Genomic DNA, 6,000 nt, shown 5'->3' on the forward strand with positions numbered 1-6,000 from the left:
AACAGGCCTTTTCAGTGCAGTGCTGTTCTTGGCTGATGGCCATTTAAGTTTTAGATGCCACAGTAAAAAGGTCTATTCAGAACCTGGGCTTCTTTGCTGCTTGATCAAGTAACAAACTGAGAGTGAAGTGAACTACCGGTATACAATATTTTAAGTAGTAACTAACTTACCCACACTATCAGCAAGTCCTCTGACCTCCCTCGCAGCTAAAGTTGATACATGTTAAGTAGCACGCTCTACCTTTCTTTCAATATCATGCCTGTAGAATAGACACATATTTTTTGTTTGTTTATTCTCCTGTACTAGATAGGTGTTCAAATGTTTAAAGAGTTTTGATCTTCATCTCAGAGAGAAACAAACTAGTGCAGAGAGCCACAAAGACATCACATTCACAGATGTACAGTACGAGAGACAATCTTAACACAATACAATGACATACAAAGATGTGGAAATCACAATCAGAACCTCAAATTAGAAAATGAGAAAGAGCATGTATGAGGTAGATAAGAAGGAATTAGAAAAATATGTGCACATGCATTAATTGTATTTTATAAGTCTCATTGACACTGTCAATCTTACCTATAGAGTACAGGGTTTTCTGTGCCATGGTCATTGGGCAAACTTTCCAGCCACTCTATCTGCCTTTCTGATAACAGGCTTTCTCCCATTGTTTTCCTGCCATCGTGGACCAATGGTACTGACAATGTTTTGAGTTGTGTTGGCTTGGCCTCGGCTTTGGTTTTCTCCAAAGAATTAACAAGTTGAACCTAAAATAGAAAATAATATTTATAAAAAATATTAAAATCAACCTGAATCTATTCCCACTGAATCCTATTCCCATGATTTCCAAGATACACTATCATTATCAAGGTACATTATCATTATCAAGGTACATTTGCATTTTTGATTCATGTGTTTCTAATTTTTTTCCTACAGTTTCTACTTTTTTGGGTGTAAGGCCAAGTAAAAAATAAAACATGTTTCACGTCCGGGTTTTCTAAAAAAAGGAGGAGGAGGGGGCTTTTTATTTTCTATCGCAAAATTGGTGTAAATACCCACACTTAGAGCTGTTTTAGCGTATACAATAATGCCTGGAAAAAGAAGGAGGCCCTTTTTTATTTGTTGTTCTGAGAGTTACACCCCCTCCAATGATCACAAAACCTTCCTAAAATGTTTCTTGTATCTTAACAAGGCTATAGAAAGCATTCCAACTTCCTAGACATATTTTTTGAAAAGTTGTAACTGAATTTCAAAAAATTAAAATATATTTGAGGAAACCTCAAAAAAGGAAGCGGGAGGGGAGGGGATGTGAAACATGTTTATTTTTTTATTTTGCCTAATATAGAAACGGTGCCAAAATATCTGTGCCAAAAATCACTTGCCCCCCTTTCGAAGTTTCGACCTGCCAAAAATTGCTTGATCCCCCTTTCGACCTGCCAAAAAATGCTTGCCCCCCCCTGGCCTTGGCTAGCCCGAAACATCATGGCCCTGTTCCTTCCTCACTAGGGCCATGAATGCCCTACGTACGTAAAAACGGGGCACCGAGAAAACACGTCGCGGTGATGACGTCACACTGACAGCATCTATTTATAGGAAGAGTTCAAAACACGGCGACGATAACAGTCACAAGTCTGGTCTTTTACATCCTCAAATGTGCTCAAAATTTCCGAACATGCACCAAATATGTTTTGTTTAAGTCTCATCTTCACGTGAGGAATGGTAGGAAGTGGTATTTATGAGAAAAAGTGGTATTTTATGTGTACCCTGGACCAGATATACTCAGGAGTCTCAGACCTTCGTGACGGAGAAGGACAGTGGAAATCGAGTGACGGAGGTGTGAGTACCTCGGCTAGGCCTTGGCCTGCCAAAAAATCTTTGCCCCCCCATATGCATTGTATAATTCACTACCCCTCAGGGTACACATAATTAATTGCACCACCCCTAGCCTAGCGAGGTTGGTCTAAAAGTCAAGATCACCGATATTTTGCCTAAAAAATTTAAAATTGTAATTGTAAATGCATTCCTTCCTGGAAATGGAATGAATCATAATCAAGTTAAGACGTCAGAGACGGTAACCGGACATTTCATCCCCTCGCATTTTCATCCCCTGGACATTTCATCCCCTCATTTCCCCTGGACATTTCATCCCCTCATGTTAAAACGCTATTGTAGCGTTATTTGAGAGTGACAGTAAATAAAGATTGCATATGAATATAATAATTGTTTAGGATCTTTAGAAAGAAATAATATAAGGAAATTAATATTTATTTAAAATTAGTCTTATTTATCCAATGTATGCACCGTGTTCTGTATGAGCTATCACCAGCTGATCACACGTAAAAATCGATCGATGTTGAATGGCAATAGTGCAATGAATTTACCTATTGAACAGTGTGTGTAGGCCCCCTACACGGATGATTCTAATTCAGTATCACGCCTAGTTATTATTATTAAAAGTATTATTATTTTATTATTTTACCGGGTACTAGCGGGTAGGCCTATCGTCAATATATTATTATTAATATTTTTATTATTATTATATATATTATTATACTTTGTTTTTGTTTTTTTTGTTGATATTACTAGCCTGGACTATTTAACTTAGCTAAAGTGTATTTCTTCGCTTTCTTCCTGTTATTTATGTATTTATTGTGTATTGTATAGGCTGTTTATTTATTTATAATTATTATAATAATTTATGTATTTATTATTTATTTTGTTTGTTGTTTATTTATTATTATTTACTTAGTTGTTCATTTAACAAAATTAGTAGGCCTACATTTTTATGGGAACCATGTATCTGTAAATGTTATGTCATGTGGATAGTATGTTATATTATTAGATAGTGATAAAAGATAATAGCATCAAATATGTCTGCATTCGCTACTTGCACGGTTCCGCCATTATGCACTATGTGCGGGGAGAGCCTCGAACTGGCAGCATACATGAATGGGAATTGAACTAGTCATAACGTTATGTGTAAGGTTACATAATTCTTCCTTTCATGTATGCTGCCAGTTCGAGGCTCTCCCGCACATAGTGCATAATGGCGAACCGTGCAAGTAGCTTAATATAGGCCCAAGGGATGGTTCATGGCAATATTTTTGTATTGTCCACTTGATGAGGTGATTAGATTTAGTGCAATGTCATGTTATACAATAGGAACAATAGCCGTCAACCCGAATGGTTACAGGAAGTTGAACTCTTTCATTCAGTGGAATCTATACATATAACTATATTGCCAGTTTTAGTTGCCCAATTGGGCGACTTTTTACTTTCGTCTCGCGACAAACAAAGTGCTCCCGCCATTTCGCGACATTTTGGCTACTTTGAAAATCTCACCCGTGAAATCCATTAAATATTGGACGATTTTTGAAAAGCCGACTTCATAATTGTTAAATTGGATATTCTGTCATAGTCAATGGTCCTTCAAAACAAAACCTCCAAACAACTAATTCAAATAAAAAGAAAACATTCTGTGGTTAGTGTGCATCCAAGTATGACAATGGGAAACAAATTAAAGTTGATACACGAGCAGGGAGATAACTGATATAAGGGCTTAATCCCCATGATTATCCTTAGAATATTCCCATATCAATTCTCACAAGTTTCTCTTTTCATGTAGATTCACTTGGGTTTATTAAAAATAACATAACAACATGTCGTTCCATGGCTCTGGGGAGTGGGGCAGTGGCTGAAAATAGGTTAGTCTACATTACCAGTCGTTATCTTTTTTTTTTTTTTTTTTTTGAAAATCAACTAATTTTACAAAAATGCATGATGTAGGCCTACGAAAGAGGTTGTTTTGGGGTTAATTAAAAATATCACTAACTACATGACATTATACATTGGCACAGGGCACGGGGGCGATGAAAATAGAAAATAGCTTAGACTACCTTACCAGTCGTTATCCATGGACCCGGGAGGGTGTTCTGGGTTGATTGATTGAAAGTTGACTGAACTTAAAACTCATGGTTATAAAAAAATTTGTATAGAAAGGAATGGCAGGCCTATACTATTTTTTATTTTGATCAGCAAGAAAGTATACAAAGTGCTCCCGCGATTTCGCGACATTTTGGCTACTTTAAAAATCTCACCGCGAAATCCATTAAATATTGGGTGATTTTTTAAAAGCCGACTTCAAAATTGTTAAATTGGATATTCTGTCATAGTCAATGGTCCTTCAAAACAAAACCTCCAAACAACTAATTCAAATAAAAAGAAAACATTCTGTGGTCAGTGTGCATCCAAGTATGACAATGGGAAACAAATTAAAGTCGATACACGCACAGGGAGATAACTGATATAAGGCTTAATCCCCATGATTATCCTTAGAATATTCCAATATCAATTCTCACAAGTGGTTAAAGACGACAAAAGTGCCAAGCGGGGGGCATCTACTATTTCCATGTTCCATGGCTCTGGGCAGTGGCTGAAAACAGGTTAGTCTACATTACCAGTCGTTATCTAATTTTTTTTAATTTAAATTTAAATTTTAAATTTTACAAAAATGCATGATGTAGGCCTAGGAGGGGGTGGGCACGGGGGGAGGGGGGTTGATTGATTGAAAGTTGACTGAACTTAAAACTCATGGTTATAAAAAAAATTGTATAAAAAGGAATGGTAGGCCTATATTATTTTCGATTTTGATCAGCAAGAAAGTATATTCGCAATGTATAAGGTTTCACATAAATTTATCATGAAATAAAAAAAAAAAATCGGTTTTGTAATGACAATTTGACTTTATCAATATACAATAAACAGATAAATAGTATTAAAAATGTACTAATTTTGTTAGATAAATTAATTAATTAATTAATTAATTAATTAATTAATTAATTAATTAATTAATTAATTAATTAATTAATTAATTAATTAATTAATTCATTCATTCATTCATTCATTCATTAATTATATTAAATTATTTTATTAATTAATTAATTAATTAATTCATTCATTAATTAAAAAACAAACAATACATAATAAATACATAAATAACAGGGAAAAAAGAGAATACACTTAACATAACATAACAATAATTAGTCTGAGCTATCAACAAAAAAAACCACAGTAAATAATAATAATAATAATAATAATATAACAATATGCCTAATAATATTAACAATAATAGTAATATAATGATAACAATAGTCACAGTAATAACAAAAGATATAATGCGTATGCACTGTTCAATTTAGTAAATTCATTGAATGTATAAACTATTATTAACTGTTAGTCTATTATAGGCCCTGCTGCCATTCAACATTGATCGATTATTATATGTGTGGTCAGCTGGTGATAGCTCATACAGAACACGGTGCACACATTGGATAAATAAGATTATTAATTTCCTTATATTAGTTCCTTCTAAGTTCAAGATTCTAAACAATTATTATATTCATATGCATTCTTGATTCACTGTCATGACTGTCACGCTCAAAGAAGCGTTTTAACACGAGGGGATGAAATGTCCAGGGATGAAATGTCCAGGGATGAAATGTCCAGGGATGAAGTGTCCAGTATTCTCATAAACATGTAAACATGGGGGGTAAAAATAAAGAAAATAAAAAAACTCCAGCTGCAGCTCACTCACCTCTGCATCAAATATTTGTCTATATATTTTCCCCGAAGGTACAACCCTTACAGCCTGTATTTCTGCCATTGTGTCAGTTTTTTGTTGGTTTGTTTATCACAAGCAAAACCACTGAATTACCAAACCACTATCAGTTCATTGCAGTTCAGTTGTCATGTCTGCTGAATTCAACAGGCTTCCGTTCCACGTATATGATGATACTTTATTTTCATGAAAATGATGCTTAAGATTTTGACATCATTAAGCGAATATTGTGATAGCGATACCAGATATTCCACTGGATATGCTAGAATTAAAGTAAAGTTTTAGAATAGGTGTAAATTATGGTGAAAACGTATCAAATTTACACCCTAATTCCGAGACTGTTTCCAAGCAACAACAAACTGAGTTTCCAGTGCTGAGCGGTA

The 6,000-nt window shown here is 34.6% G+C and overlaps 1 protein-coding gene across 1 annotated transcript in view; it reads right to left on the reverse strand.

The window, feature by feature from the left end:
- LOC140137949 (coiled-coil domain-containing protein 180-like) overlaps positions 1-5,706 on the reverse strand; it is a 48,778-nt gene extending 43,072 nt beyond the window's left edge. Inside the window, exons 1-3 of the mRNA XM_072159759.1 lie at positions 5,594-5,706; positions 580-767; positions 171-259 (exon numbers count right to left, since the gene is read on the reverse strand). The gene's annotated coding sequence lies outside the window, so the exon portion shown is untranslated. The remainder of the gene's footprint in view (positions 1-170; positions 260-579; positions 768-5,593) is intronic.
- Between the last annotated feature and the right edge of the window lie 294 nt (positions 5,707-6,000).

The sequence above is a fragment of the Amphiura filiformis genome, chromosome 17 (assembly GCF_039555335.1).
Source record: "Amphiura filiformis chromosome 17, Afil_fr2py, whole genome shotgun sequence".
Taxonomy (NCBI): Eukaryota; Metazoa; Echinodermata; class Ophiuroidea; order Amphilepidida; family Amphiuridae; genus Amphiura; species Amphiura filiformis.